This window comes from Manis javanica, chromosome 8, assembly GCF_040802235.1.
Source record: "Manis javanica isolate MJ-LG chromosome 8, MJ_LKY, whole genome shotgun sequence".
NCBI lineage: Eukaryota > Metazoa > Chordata > Mammalia > Pholidota > Manidae > Manis > Manis javanica.
Window position 1 is genome coordinate 118,489,142 of NC_133163.1, and position 15,729 is coordinate 118,504,870.

General features: G+C 47.8%; 1 long non-coding RNA gene across 1 annotated transcript; it reads left to right on the forward strand.

The window, feature by feature from the left end:
- Positions 1-1,403: 1,403 nt before the first annotated feature.
- Positions 1,404-6,371, forward strand: LOC140843301 (uncharacterized). Its single transcript, XR_012120927.1, has 3 exons — positions 1,404-2,576; positions 3,433-3,574; positions 5,760-6,371. It is a non-coding gene; the product is annotated as an uncharacterized lncRNA (long non-coding RNA).
- The last annotated feature ends 9,358 nt before the right edge of the window (positions 6,372-15,729 follow it).

Genomic DNA, 15,729 nt, shown 5'->3' on the forward strand with positions numbered 1-15,729 from the left:
GAGTTTTACCCAAAGGTCTGGGCTTGTGCTCAGCAGTAGCTCATGATTGCCATGTAGGACAAGAGCTCTGTGTTGCTAGATTTCCCAACTCTCCAGTCCAGAAGCTGGATTTCCGAAAAAGTTTCCAATTTCCAAAGCCTCAGTCAGGCCAAAGGACGTGCATCTGTAGGCCAGATTCAGCCTGGCCAGTGTCTGTCCTGGTCTGTTTGCTCAGAAAAGACAACGGACTTTGGAGTTTGACAAACTGAGCTTGCATCTCATCTGCCACTTTGTGCCTGTGGGGCCCTGGATGAGTAATTTACTCTTGGAGTCTCTGTTTTCTTATCTGCAAGATGTGGATAAGAATGGCTGTCTCATAGGGTTGTGGGTGGGATGAAAGGTAACTCTTGCCGGAATCCTCCTGCAGGGAACCAGCAGTAGCACATAGTGAGTGACCGACAATCATCAGGTCTGTCTTCGGCTTGTTCTTGGGCGGTGTCTCTTAGAAATGCCCTTTTGGTGTCTTTCCTCTTAGAAACTGCCTCTCTTGGTTTAGGATGAAGATATGGACGGTCTGTTGCTTTAGATCTGGGACTAACTGGATTGTACATTACTGGTTCCACAGGTTTGAGGGCAAGCCTTTATTTCCCAGGGGGAGGGCAAAAAGTATTAGACCGGTACAAGTCAGTGCACCCCCAAGCCCCCGTTGTGTAAGAAACTGAAACCCACAAAGGGAAGGAAAGGGTTTGCCAAGCACACCTAGCATGTTAGCGGCACAGCTAAGGCTACAAATGTATTTCTATGGTTCTCAGCCCTCTGTCCCCTCTCTTAGCTGCAGATGGTTCTCTAGAACTGGGAAAAGGGCACAGAGGGTCTTGTTTCTCTCCCAGAGGGTGCTGCCAGGCCCCATCTTGGTGAGCTGCAGCCTGGGAAGCTAACTTCTCTTCTCCAGGAAGTTCAGGCCTGGGGACTTGATAGACGCTTATGCAAGCTCTCTTGATCTTTGGAGCCACACAGCTGGGCAGGGAAGCTCCTGAGCAGAGCCTGGCCTGGGCCTTCTCTGGTCCCTGGGCTGCTATCCTCACCTGTTCTTATCCTGACACTTTAAATTGTTCGCCTTCCCAGCTTCATCCACTCCCTCTGTCTCCTCAACGAGAGAGCACACTAATTCAGAGCAAGGGCCTTGTCTTAATCATCTTGGGACTTCCCAGGACAGATCAAGTACCCGAGACCCAAGCGGTGCCCACTGACAGCTTGCAGAATGGAGCTAAATGGGAGGAAGAGAAACCAACTTCCTATCCACTGAACTCATAGAAAATTTGAAAACAATACCACCGAAAGCTGACAAGGGAGTGCTGGGACTGGCATGTTCATCTACTGCCAAAGGCGTTATTATGTCACCTTTTTAGAAATCAGTTGCACAATATATAAAATATTCTTTACAGATGCTCATGCCTTTTGACCTAGTAATTCTACTTCTCAGAATATGTAAATGTCCTGTTTTCTTTACCTGCCATCTTTCTTCCCCATGGCTTCACCTATTATTTAAATAACCTTTTCCTTTGTCTTCCTGCATTTATTGCCCAGAGACTTCTTGCGGGCACTTTAGCTGTTCTTCTCCAAGCTACTTTTAAAGGACCATTGAGTCAGGAGCAAGGCCGGCACTCCTCAACCATTAGCATAGGAAACGCATGCGAATGCTGCCTGCCTTCCTGGAAGCCCCACCGTGCTGGCCGGGCTGGTTTTTCCTTCCATTCCTCAGGCTGCCCTTGGGCTTAGAAGTAGTCAGCCACGTTTGCCTTCGTTGCCCTCCTGCCACCCCCTCTGTACCCTCTCTGCCTTCTACGTCTGCCATCTCAGCCGCCTTCCGGCAGATGAGAGCCGTGAAGGGGTGTGAAGATGTCTTCCTCCTGAGGGAGGTGGTCTCGTGGGATGGCTCCCTGGGGCTGGGGCCGGGGAGGACGTCTGAGAGGGGAAGCGACTTGCCACTGATCATCATCCATTGAGTTGGTAGCAGAACAAGAGCTACAGCCTTGGCCCACCTGCTCCTCCTCCAAGTCTGGGAAATCATGGAGGTGGTAGCCAGGTGAGGGCAGGGTGAAAGAAGGCAGAGAGGCACAGATTCCAGGGCAGGGCAGGAGCTCAGCTGGAGGGCAGGAAGGGGCAGGTGAAGGACATTTAACATCTGGGTTCATCTCCGGACTAAGGAGATGGCAATCTGGCTGACGCTGGCTTTTGATGAAGGCAAGAAAGGCGTGCGTGTGCGTGTGTGTGTGTGTGTATGAGTGTGTGCGAGTGAGTGAGTGTCCTCTGTGTTTCTTCCTGACAGTGGTAGCAGCAGAGATATTTCCCCGACAGAGAAAAGCAAACAAGCACGGAGCAGGGGCCGAAGGAAGACGGCGAGGAGCAGCCGCGTAAAGCCAGCTGTCTCCTCAGCAGCGGACGTGGCTTTCCACTCCCTGCCTGGCAGAATGATCTCCGAGCCAGGACTGATGGTGCATGGGTGACCGCTCAGAAGGGACTCTCCAAGACACTTCTTAAGTCACCAGGAGAGCTGCAGTAAAAATAACAACATGAACCCTAAGGAATTTGGACTTGTAAGGACCTTCTTATCTCTTATCACATATCACACAATTTCAGGTCATGGTATTATCTTACATGTTTAAAAGAAAAACATAAATGTGCTAAAGGTTATAAATCTGAAAAATACACGCAGTAACAACAACCACCATAAAAAACAATCCATGATCCTAAAAGTATTTGTTTTGTATTGAACATTACTCTACATGCAAAGGTATTTTTTCACTAAATATTTTATTGTCACATTTCTTCTTTAAATCTTCAAATATTCTTCAAAGGCATTATTTTAAGAGACTATTTTATTGAGTGACTACTTAGAACTCATTAAGCCAATCTTCTGCTATGTTATGTTTGTGGGCATTTTGCTACTATAAATAATTCTATGATAAGCATTATTTTACATACACAAATGTTTGCCACCATTTCTGCAATTAGTTCCTAGAAGGGAATTTGCTGTGTCAAAGAAATTTTTTTTAGGGTTCTTAAATTATAACATGAAAGTTCTTTCTGGTATAAGAAGGTGTTTTGCTCCATATCTGTGTCCACATAGAGTGTATCACTTTTTGGAGTTTCTTTGCTAATTTAAAAGTTTAAGTATGGTTTTAAAACAAGTTATACAAGATATATTTATATTATTTACAAATAATATATTTCTATTTGTATAAATATTTACACAAAATATCTATACAAAATGTTGCAATTAAAAAACGCAACCTTTTTAAATTGTTTGCATTTCTGTAGGTTTTAAGTCTGGGGAGAGGAAATCCTAGGGCAAAAATACCTCTAAAAACCGAAATCAGTCAAAAGGAGAAATAAAGTTTAAAACCCACTTATTGCTTACAAACTGCAGTCCAGTACCATCTCTCTCCCCAGCTCCGGAGGAAGCCGCCAAGCAAGCCAGCCCCCTTCCCTTAACCTCTCAGGTTCAGACACGCCCTCGGTTGCCCAGGTAATTACCCATTGACGTGATGAACTTCTCTCCACCCCTGAGGATATGCAAATGAACCAAAGCCAGGTGAGATATTCCAGAAATGTTACAATTTTACCCACATAGGTTAATTTTCATTTCTCCTATGAATTTTCCATATATATTTTGCTCATTTTCTCATTGGTATTTGAGTTATTTTCTTAGCAATCTGACTGAAACTTTATGTAGTAGATCCGCCCTTCTGTCTGATTTACTACAAATATTTTCAAGTTTGTGACGAGCCTTTTTAGTTTTGTTTATGATGTCCTTGAGAGTTGGGAAGATGTTGATTTTCTTTGTCAAATTTTTCTTTCTCTTTTCATTTTCATCTCTTTTATCCTTCTAGAGCTTTCTTTTTCTTTTCTCACTAAGAGCTGATCAATATTTATCTGTGTTTTCTGTATTTTTATGGCTGTGCTTTTTTATGTTTAGCTCTTTAATCTCTAGCTTATTTTAGCATCAAGTATGTGAAGATACGAATTTATGTAATTTTCTAAAAGGTAATCAATTGCTCTAGTTAATCAGTAATTTCTTCTCTCCCTGCTGATGTGAATTACAACCTTATCATCTACTGACTTTATACTTATAAACCTGGCACATTTATATCCTAAGATCAGCTTTCAAGGCAGTCCCTTTCTCCCATTGTCCTATTTAGTAATCCTGGTGATACAGCATACTGGTTTATAATGATTGTAACTTTGTATTGTATTGCATTTTTTTTTTAGTAGGGAAAGTCTCCCTTTATTATATTTAATTCCTCAAATCTTCTTGGCTAGCCTTGCCTCTTCATTTTCCCAGATGAAATTTAAAATAATTTAGAAATTTAAAATAGCTTGATCAAGGCCTAGATGCTATAGTTGTTTTTTTAAAGATTGCATTAAATATGTATCAACTTGGGGATGAATGAACATCATTATAATATTTAAGTCTTCTGGTCTGGGAATATGCTGTATCTCTCATTCACGTCTCCATATCTCTGAAATATTTTCTCATTTCCTCATATCCTAAACATTTATTGCTAAGGTACTTCACATTTACAGTATTGTAAATATACTCACAATTACAATAAGGCTGTTGTGAATAGGTTCTTGTTTTCCATACATTATATTCTTGCTGGTTCTTGTTGGTAAATGCAAAAAGTAATGTTTTAAAATTTTGTCTTATCCAAAAGACAAGAAATAACAAGTGTTGGTGAGGATGCCAAGAAAAGGAAACCCCTGTGCACTGTTGGTGGGAATGTAAACTGCCTTAGCCACTGTGGAGAACAACATGGATTTTCCTCAAAAAATTAAAAAATAGAAATATCATATGATCCAGCAATCCTATTTCTGGGAATATATTCAAAGGAAATGAAACACTAATTCCAAAAGATATATGTACCTTCATGTTCATTTTAGCATTGTTTACAATAGCCAAGATAAGGAGACAACCTAACTGCCCACTGGTAGATGAGTGGATACAGAAATTGTGGAATGGAATATTATTCAGCCATAAAAAAGAATGAAATCTTGCCATGTACAACAAAATGGATGGATGGGTGGATCTTGAGTACATTACGCGAAATGAAAAAAAGGCAGGCAGAGAAAGACAAATTGTTATGATCTCACTTCTATGTGTGATCTAAAACAAAACAGAACAAATCCCTCCCCTCAAAAAACCAAGTTCATAGATACAGAGAACAAAATGATAGTTGCCAGAGGCTGGGGGAGGGAGGGTTAGTGAGGAATGGGTGAACTGTTTTTTTTTTTCTAGTTTAAATAAATTGAAAAAAATTAAAGAAAATAAAAATAACAATAAAAAATAGTATATAAGGTCACAATTACCCCTTAATAGATAGGCAACTATGGCTATCAGCAATTTACATTTTAAAAAGTTGACTGTGTATCTTTTTTGTGTTCAGTCATTTCAGTATTATGCGTTGTACTAGGTTTCCGTTTTGCTGAGAGAGTTTCTTCGGCAGACAGGTATGCCACCTGATAACTGCTACTCCCGCCTTCTCAGAGCCATTGCTCTTCTGTCTTTTCATATCTGTTGTCTTTTCCAGAGTTCCCAGAACAGTGTTAAATAATGGCAGTGTTTTAGGGTATGGTGCCCCTCTCCTGATATCGATGGAATACTTTTAGTGTTTCACCAATAGGTATGTTAGCTGTTTGATTTGAGGAAGCTTTCAAAAAAAATGCAAGGTAGGAAAGTACCTTATTTCTAGTTTACTTAAAATTTGTTTTTACAACAGACACATGAAAAGATGCTCCACATCACTAATCATCAGGGAAATGCAAATTAAAACCACAATGAGATATTACCTCACACCAGTAAGGATGGCCAGCATCGAAAAGACTAAGAACAACAAATGCTGGTGAGGATGCAGAGAAAGGGGAACCCTCCTACACTGCTGGTGGGAGTGTAAGCTAGTTCAACCATTGTGGAAAGCAATATGGAGGTTCCTCAAAAAACTAAAAATAGAAATACCATGTGACCCGGGAATCCCACTCCTTGGAATTTACCCAAAGAATACAACCTCTCAGATTCAAAAAGACATATGCACCCCTATGTTTATCGCAGCACTTTTTACAATAGCCAAGATACGGAAGCAACCTAAGTGTCCATCAGTAGATGAATGGATAAAGAAGATGTGGTACATATACACAATGGAGTATTATTCAGTCATAAGAAAGAAACAAATCCTACCATTTGCAACAACATGGATGGAGCTGGAGGACATTAAGCTCAGTCAAATAAGCCAGGCGGAGAAAGACAAATGCCAAATGATTTCCCTCATTTGTGGAGTATAACAATGAAGCAAAACTGAAGGAACAAAATGGCAGCAGATTCAGAGACTCCAAGAATGAACTAGTGGTTACCAAAGGGGAGGGGTGTGGGAGGGCGGGTGGGGAGGGTGGGTGAAGGGGAGTGAGGTGTATTATGTTTAGTACACATGGTGTGGGCGATCACGGGGAGAACAGTGTAGCCCAGAGAAGGCACATAGTGGATCCTTGGCATCTTGCTGCACTGATGGACAGTGACTGCATTGGGGCATGGGGGGGACTTGATAATATGGGTAAATGTAGTAACCACATTGTTTTTTCATGTGAAACCTTCATAAGGTATCAATCATACCTTAATAAAAAAAATTTGTTTTTAAATTAGATCTTCATGTGGCATTTTATTAAATGTCCATTTTTATTTCTTTTAAAATCATCTCAGGGCTTTTGTCTTTTAACCTATTGATATGATGTCTTATATTAGTAGGTTTTCTAATATTGAATCCTATCTACATTCCTGGAACAGGAATTGCTTGATCATGGCCCTAATGTGTTCAGTCAAAGCTGGATTCGTTTTGATAATAGTTTATTTGGAGGTTTTTGTGTTAATGTAACATGTTGTTAAGAAGGTAGCATCTGGGATGACTGAATCCTGGACCTGCTACTTCTGGCTGTGTGCCCTTAGGTAGGTTTTTTCCCTCCCTGATCGTCCACAAAAAAAATGAGGTAGACCTTATATCCCACTTAGCTCACAAGATTATAAGGATTAGATGAGAACCATGTATGTCAAGTTCTTCAAAATTTTTCTCACCTAAACATGATAACCTATGAATTAGGCATTACCATTTTCATTTAACAAAATAGGAAACTGAGGCTCAGAAAGGTTAAGTCACCTCTAATTCACACAGATAGTAAATGTAGCAGAGACATGCCTTATCCACTTGCCCATACTGTCTTTCAGTAATGGAGACCCATTTGCAGTTCCTCAAGGAGAGAGCTCTTTGGCAAGTTGCTACCTACTTTATATATGTAATTCCCTTTGTTCTGAAGGGCTTTCTTTACTTTTTCCAAAAACTACTTATTCTTCAAAATCCAGATCAAATCTCTTGTCCTCTGTGAAGCCGTTGTGCCACATCTGAATGATCCAGGGACTTCTTTCTTAAGTCACCACAGCATCTAGTACAGTTACAGTAATTAACACCATTGCACTTGTCACTCCATTTGCCGGGGTGTCATCTTCCCCCAGGTCCCGGCGCCCAGCACCCGCTGCCTCTCAAGGAGGGTTCACTCCAGTTGTGGGTGGATCCCACGGGAGAAGCAACGTGGCACAACAGACAGGACTCACACCTTGGAGAGCGACTGGAGCCTAAATCTTAGCGCTACCAATACTGGCCACTTCTCTTCTTCCCTGAGCCTAGTAGGAGGAAATATCTCCAACCTCTGGCACGCCCTTCCCTAAGGACGAAGTACAAGCTTCCAGGGCAGGTGGTATTTCTCATCCATGTCTCCCTCCCCGCTAGCATCCAGCATGAGTGGACACGAAAGTTTTCTTGACTGAGTCTTCCCACAACCTTGTAAGAGAGTCAGGAATTTGTGTACCCATCTTACAGTAGGAGAAACTAAGGTCCTTTGGAGAAAATGACCTGCTCAAGATTAGAGAGGTGCATAGCAAAAGAGTCAGCCCCAGACCCCACATTCTTTGATGCGATTTCAAGTCAATGACACTTTTTTCTCTGCCCCACAGTGGATGCCCGTCTGGAACAGCACTCCTCCCAGGAACCCTGCACCCTCTGAAACACTGTCGCAAAGAGATTTTGAAAGGAGATTCTGAGGTTAAAAAACAGCAGGCGGAGCAAAACCTTTCCACTGTTTGGGTGTTTATTATGTTACCCTTACAAAGCTGGGTGGGGGGCAGTCAGCACCCCGGCTCTTATGTCAGCCAGTCCTGGCACTGAATCCAGGCTCTGCCACTTATTAGCTGGGTAATGAATATAATCCCTGGCAGAGTCAGGAGTCTGTTTTGCTCATTGTTTCCAAACGTAGCAATGCAATCAACAAGAACAACCCCAGAACACCAGCAGCGGTACTAGTCTAAGAGCTTAACGCCAAGTATTGTTATTTCTCTTTTACAGGTAAGGAAACCAAGCAAAGCTTGAAGATGACAGTTACATGGCCCAGATTTATAGCTGTGGCCTGGGACGGTGCCGCATTGTGAACACAGCCACCTTGGCTACAAAAGCCACATTGATTTTTCTTGAGAGATGGGCTAGAGTTTTGAGAACAAGTGAAAACCTTGCTTGATGAGCAGTGCCTCCCCTGTCCAGAGTTAAATACCAGCTTCTTCAGAGCTACAAAAATTAAAGCAGCTCTGCATGGCAGTTTGTGGCTGCTCTAGGGGCTGTCTTCCCAATGGGGAGGCCTAGAAGGCTTGGGTTTTGATCCCAGATTTTAGACTAGCTCTGAGGCCTGGCCTACGGCAAGCCACTTAACTCTCAGGCAGGCCTCAGTTTCTGTGTCAGTGAAATGGGATAATAATAAGGAGCTGGAGTTAGGTGTGGCCCCCTCTGGGTTTCAGGCCTCACACCCAATCATGACGCGGTCCTGGCAATTTTGCATTAGGAGGCTGCCCGTTCCCCTGGCCACACCTTCCCCTTTTCCGTCACCCACCTGGTTCTTGCCGACATCTTCCCAGTGCTCCCCGCTCCTGGGTCTGATCTCCAGGCCACTCTGCCAACTCTACCAAGGTCTCTTCCTCTGCCCCTGCCACTTTCTGGCCCTGGAAGTCAGTACTCCCCTGCCAGCCTGACCCAGATACCTTGTCAGCGCTCACACATGACACGCACGCATGCACACTAATGATCTGGGTCTGGCTCCCCCACAAGCAGAGCCAAGGATGCCAGTGGCATGATTCATCTGGACAGTGTCCCAGAAAACACCAGTGGGGAGTGGAGAAGTGACTTGCAGAGGGAAGGCCCCCAGGACAGGAAGGCCTGCCACCATAGCGACCACAGTGACCACTGTGGGCACCACGGCTCAGTCCTGCTGGACAGAGATGTACGAGCCCATCTCGGCCACGCCATCTGGGGCTGGGAGCAAGGGCATTGGCGCACCACCACCCCGTCCGCACTGGGTGACGGCTGCTCCGCAGGGGTGCTAACTCTGGCTTTTCTTGCCAGGTCAGGGCAGGCTCTGGTGGCCATAGCGGGCTCACACTGAGGGGATTCTGAAGGTGGGGCGTCAGCTGGTAGGACTGGGGAGCGCACAGCACCTGCTCCAGCAGTGGGCCTCACACTTGGGCTGTATCAGCAGCCCCTAGAGGGCTTGATAACAGCCGGATGCCTGGGCTCAGAGTAGTTTCAGCTTTAGGAGGTCTGGGTGGGACTTGATACTCTGCTTTTCTGACAAGTTCCCCAGGGTGGCTGTGGCTGCTGGCCCCAGGACCACTCTGAGGACTGCAGGGCACTCCCACTGCCCCCCCACCCAACTCTACGAATGCCTCCGCTTCATGTTCAAGGCATTCTGTCATCGCTCTCTCACTTGCAGTGTTGTCTCCCATGGGCCCCCTATAAATACCGATGGCATTTTGTACTGTCTCTGGAAACTGCGCTATTATTTCTGGCCTGTACGCCTTTGCTTACTCTGTTCTTCGCTAGAATAGCCTTTCTCTGCCATTTCGGCCTGTTAGGACTGTACCCATCTTTTAATTAATTTCAATGCTGTGCCTCTTCTCTTTATCCTTCCTCGTTCCCACATCCTCACAACTTCTCGCCATCTCCTAGTTGTCACCTACCCTTTATCTGGGCCCCTCTAACAGCCCTTGTAGATGACCACCTTGTATCCCAAGGAATCAAGTGCTTATTTTATCTTCTAATAACAACTGACAGACCACTTTGTCAAAGAGGGTCTCTTTTGATTTTCAAAACCACCCTAGGAGATAGAGACATTGAGTGGTATTATTAGCTCTGTTTTGAAAATGAAGTTCAGAGAGGCCAAGCATGCAGTCCGGGGCCACACAGATGGAAAGCATTGAGTCAGTCCTTGATTTGGGGTCTCTCGGTGCAAACTCTGCATTCTGCTCTCCTGGTGTCTCCATCTCTACCACCAGCCCTTGAGGGCAGGGATTGGGGGGGGTACCTTCTACTGGTATCTGCTGGATGAGTGGATGGGAGGGATGGAGTATACTGGAATCCTTCTGTTTGAGCTGTTCCCAGAATAGGCTCTTATAAAAAAGTTTGGCCCCTAGCTGACAAAATGCTATTTTGTCTACAGTATTGTCTCAGGGGACAGTCACCCCTCTGCCTCTCTAGGACCCAGAAATTGCCAAGACTCTGAATTTCCTGTTTGGACCCAGACCACCCATACCTAGACTGTGCTTCATCTGGGGCCAGCATCGCCAATTCTGAAGCCGATTCTGATGTGTGGCTTTTTTCCCCCATACTAGCTGGGTGTACTACAGTCCAAAGCCATTCTGACACTATTTACCTAGAGATATGGTCAGATCCTACATAAAGGGCTCTGTCCTATAAACCTGACCCTCCCCAGATTCAGATGCCGATCACAAGTCCAGTTTGTCACTTGGGCTTCTGACCAGCTGGCTGTAGATCAGAGGTTCCTATGAACTGGTCCTTGGGTTTGATGAATTTGCCTGAATGGCTCACAGAACTCAGAGAGACATTTTACTTGCTAGATGTAACACAGGAGCAGCCAGAGGGAAGAGATGCACAGGGCAGGGCCTGTGGGAAGGGGCGTAGAGCTTCTCTGCTCTCTAGGCAGACCACTCCTTCTGAAGCCCCTTGGGTTCACCAACCAGGGAGCTCTCTGAACCCACTCCTGTTGCGTTTTATGGAGGATTCACTACAGCACCATGATTGCTTCAACCTCCAGCCCAGAGATCAGGGGTGCGACTGAAAATTCGAACCCTCTAATCACAAGGCTGGGTCCCCTGGCAAGCAGACCCCCATCTTAGCATCCTAGGAACTTACAAAGAATTGCCTCATTAGCATAACAAAAGGTACTTTGATTGCTCTCCTCACTTAGAAAATTACAATGCTTTTCGAAGCTCTGTGCCAGATACAGATAACCCCAAATATATATTTCTTATTATAAATGGCAGTATCATAACCTTCTTGAGCATCCCCTTCCCCTGCCAGGGAGGCTGAGAAAGCTCCATTGTCACCTTATCTCTCAAGGTGGCCTCCAGTCATCCTCCCACTGCCCCGGATCCCCATCAGCCAAACTCCAGGACCCATGTGGTCACTTCCAGTGAACGAGGAATACCTAGGAGTCGTGACAGCCTGTCTCTTATGGCAGAAACAAGGGGCTTGGGGGCAACAAATAGCAGCGAGGAAAAGGAGGCGTAGCTTGGCGGGGGAATGGGGATGCTGGGTGTCTGTGCTCCCCGCAGTCAGGGACTGGCCTGTGCAGAGCCGCAGAGTCAGGGCGGGAGGGATATGACATCCCTGACCATGAATGACATAAAGCTGGGGGGCACTGGGTTGAACCCTGCCCATGGTCAGTCACATCATCTCTGTGAACCTTACTCTACCTGGGGACCCTGCTTTCCTCAAAGGGAAATTTTAAGGGCCAGATGAGATGATCGTTATGAAGGTGGTTCGTAAACGGGAAGAAAGCCCCATATAACAATAGTCAACACCATGTTTTTATTGTACACAATAAGAGCTGGTTTCTGCAGGAGTGACCAGAGATCTACCGGTGTGAACATGCCAGCATTCATGGCGTGGCCGTACTTCACTGCCCCCACGCTCCCGGCCTCCTGAGCCCTGGAATCAGGGGCAAGCATTCCTGGCTCTGCTCTACGTCATGCACTCACATGCCCTCTAAGTTCATCTCTCTGGACGTGCACACCTTCATCTTTACAAAAAGTATTCTTCTCTTATTTTCCAGTATGTCCTTCCTTCCCCCAGCAGCCTCATCCACAAACTGGACCTCAACCACTACTTGACCTATGGTCTCTAGTCCACACCTCCAGCCCTGTTCGTCTTTCTGGCCCCAGAGCGTGCTCTACGTCTATAAAATGCCCCACTGACATCTCACACTTGACAGCTCCCATGTGTGCAACTCAGGTTTTTCCCCACAAGCCTGATCCTCCTCCTGTATTTCTTGTCTTAAAGAATGACACCATTCATCCCGCACATGACAGATGATAAGGAAACTGAAGCCCAGAGAGGTTAAGAGACCTGGCCAATTTACGCAGCAATCAGTTGACACAGACAGAACGAAAGCCCAAGTTTCCCGATCAGAAGTGCCACCTCATCTTCTTCCATTTGGTCGGGTGTGACTTCAGAGTATTTTCATCAGCCTCCCAATGATGGATGTGAATTAGGACAGGCTGGGTGATGGTACAGGAACAAATGGGCACTGGTATCTTAGTGGCTTAACACAATAATGGGTGACTTCTTGTTCACGGCAGGTCTGATGTGGGTCGTGCAGGCCTCTTCTTGTAGGTATACCAGTACAAACGCACGGAGTCCACATCACCGGGACAGGGGGGGTGGACACGGAGAAGGGATGCTAGGGCATCAGTTTGGCCTGGAAGTCACAGTCCATTGGCCAGCACTAGTCACATGGGGCCCAACCTTTTCACACGGGATGCGGGGAAACAGGAACATAGAGGTCATCAGTGAGCATTAACTGTCCCTGATGTGGGTGGGTATTCACCTCCAAGTGTCAGGGGAGACCAAAACAATTTGGGGAAAAAAAACTCTCTGCTCTCAAGGTCAGCACATCCAGGCAAGGCCAGATCTCAAGGCGGAGCCAGACCTACCTGTGTGGTGTGACTAAGAAAGGGGCCATCCTGGGGAGCCCCAAGGGGGCCCCGCTTGAGGGCGGCTGGGGCCGCGGCTGTGGAGAAAGTCTGCTCTGTGCGGGGTAGCGGCGGGGCTGGGTGAGGTGAAGGAGGAGTGGGCTGCAGAGCAGAGACCCCGTGGGGAGGTGGAGTGGGGTGGTGGGGAAGGGCCGAAGAGGAGAGCTTCCCTGGAGGCTGGCAGGTCGGAGCCAAGCCCCAAGAGCCCGCCTGCAAGCTGGGATGGCTGGGGTGGCTGCCTGTGGAGCTGGCAGTCAGGCCCTGCCCCTGCCCCGCCCCGCTCCCGGGAAGGACTCTGTGCTCTGTGGCACCTCAAGTGCTGGGCCTGGGAGGCAGGACCTGATGGGGCCTGTTAGTTGAGTTACAGCCCAGCAAGGGAGGCTGTTCTGATTAAATTTGGGAACCTAATTGTAGGGTTTGTGCTGTGGTCTCATTACGGCTTTTTAATCTTGTTAACCTCTCCTCCCCATCTCCCAGCCCCCCTTCACTTCCTTCCACAACCGCAAGCTGCGGCCTTAGAACAATACCGGGAATATCTTGGTCTCTCTGCCTGGCTTTCTCCTACTCCCCCACACTGGGTGCCGGAGGCAGCACAGAGCCGGGAAAGGAGGGGAGGCCCGGCGAGCAGGGATTGCATGTGGTTCAGTCACTCAGAGCGGCTCTTGGTTTAGTTCCCACATGTCCAGCCCTGCGTTTGGCTCTCTGAGGGACACAAAAGGGACACAGGCCCAAGTTCAGCTCTCAGGTGCCCACTGTTGAGCTGGGGAGATGGGAAGGCTGGGGGAGATGGCAACAATGAGTGTAGGTGGAGCTTCTGGGATTTAAGGTAGTTGCAGACAGGGCAGCTTAGAAAGGATGGCACGGGGAGGGGTGGTGTGCTGTGGATGGTTGGGGGAAGCAGAGAACAAGTGGCAAGCTTGGCAGGGTGCCACCTCTGCTCAGGGATTGTACCAGTCAGGATGGTGCGGTAACAAATGAGCCCTGACATTGCAGTGACTTAACACAATGATGGGTGATTTCTTGTTTGTGAGAAGTCCACTGGGGTGGGATACAGAAGGATGGCTGAGGGTGGTCGTGGAGAAGGGACAGGTTAGGGAGCAATGTGTTTGGTGCCCAAGGAGGGCATGCAGGCAGACCAGGTTGATGCGGTGGCGTGAGGTGGGGTGGCGAGTCTCCCAGCCTCAGCCTGCCATGGCTACCCTGGGCGGTGAGCTCCCTGGGGTCGTGGACACCAGCCCCGGTGGGTTGAGGAGGTGGTGCTACCATGGAAACAGGATGGGGATGGATGTGTGTTCAAAAGAAGCTGACGGTTTCTAGAGATTGCAGAGGGTTGTGGTGACAGTCTGGGGGTCAGGAGGGTGAGTTCCTCCCTCCCAGGGTCCTGCCCCTTCTGCTGTCACTTGCTGGCACCTCCTCCACCTCTCCCACCTCCTGCCTCCCAAATGCCATCTCCAGGACCTGCCTCTGCCCTGAGCTCCACACATTGCTCCTCTCCCAGTTGTGCCCTGCAGTCCCAGCACTTCCAGCTGCCAGGCACCCAAGGCAGCAGTACAGGCCCCTGCCAGCCCTTTCTTCACCCCAGCTGCACCATCCACATTACTTCTGCCAAGTCCACCTTGCACATGTCGCTGGAATCTTCTTCAGCTGCACCCGCCCTGCCATCACCGCAGTCCTCGGCTCTCCCCGGGCCAGGGCAGACCCCTCCTCTCTGCTCTCCTGGCAGCTGCTCTTACCCCCACCCCCAATTCTTGGCATGGCAGCCATAGTGGGTCCCCAAAACTGGTCATGTGACTTTCCTGCTTCTTCTGCTCCTCACAACGCCAACCAAGGGCCTTCATCCTCAGGTCCCACTTCCCTCATCTCGGGCCTCTCAGTAATAATTCTTGCACAATCAAGACCTTCTGTATACATCATGCTTTTATGGGGCTCTGACCCGTAGGCCTTTATCTTGCCTGCTCCCCAAGGGAGCCCACCTCTTTCAGGAAGGCTGACTGGGTCTCACACCTGAAAGCAATCTCTCAATCCTTCCACACTCTGCAGAAGCGACAACTTTCTAGCAAATGTTGCAGTGAACTACGTCCATGTTCTTTCTGCTCCGTTAACTGCATGCCTCTTGAGAGCAGAGCCTGTCTCATTCATGGTCAGGGCCGCTGCCTGGACTCCACAGCCGTGTTCAGCGGGCTTACTGAGTGAGGGGCTGATGAAAGCAGGGCTGGGCTGGGCTGTCTGAGGCCGCCTTTGGGGAGGGGCCACCAGGGAGCAAACACCGGGTAGCATCAGGGCAGAGTCTGGGTGGTGCAGCTCGCTTGCCGCGTGCTTCCAGTACACCAGGCTCTCTGCCGGACACTGCGAGCTTTCTGTCAGAGGGCAGAGGAGGCCCATGCAGGAGCCGGAGCCGGGCGGCCGTGTGCAAGTGGACCACAGCTGGCGGCAGGATCCCACTCAGAGGGTGGGTGGGGACACGTGTGGGCAGCAGCCCCTGAGGGGCAGGAGCTGAGCCGGGTGTGGGAAAGGTGCTGCCTCCCAGGCTGTCCTGGCAGCACAGGGCAGTGTTTCAACAGCCATCTTGGGAAACAGCAGCTCCGACTGCCAGAAAAACACCAGGATGTTGCCTGGAG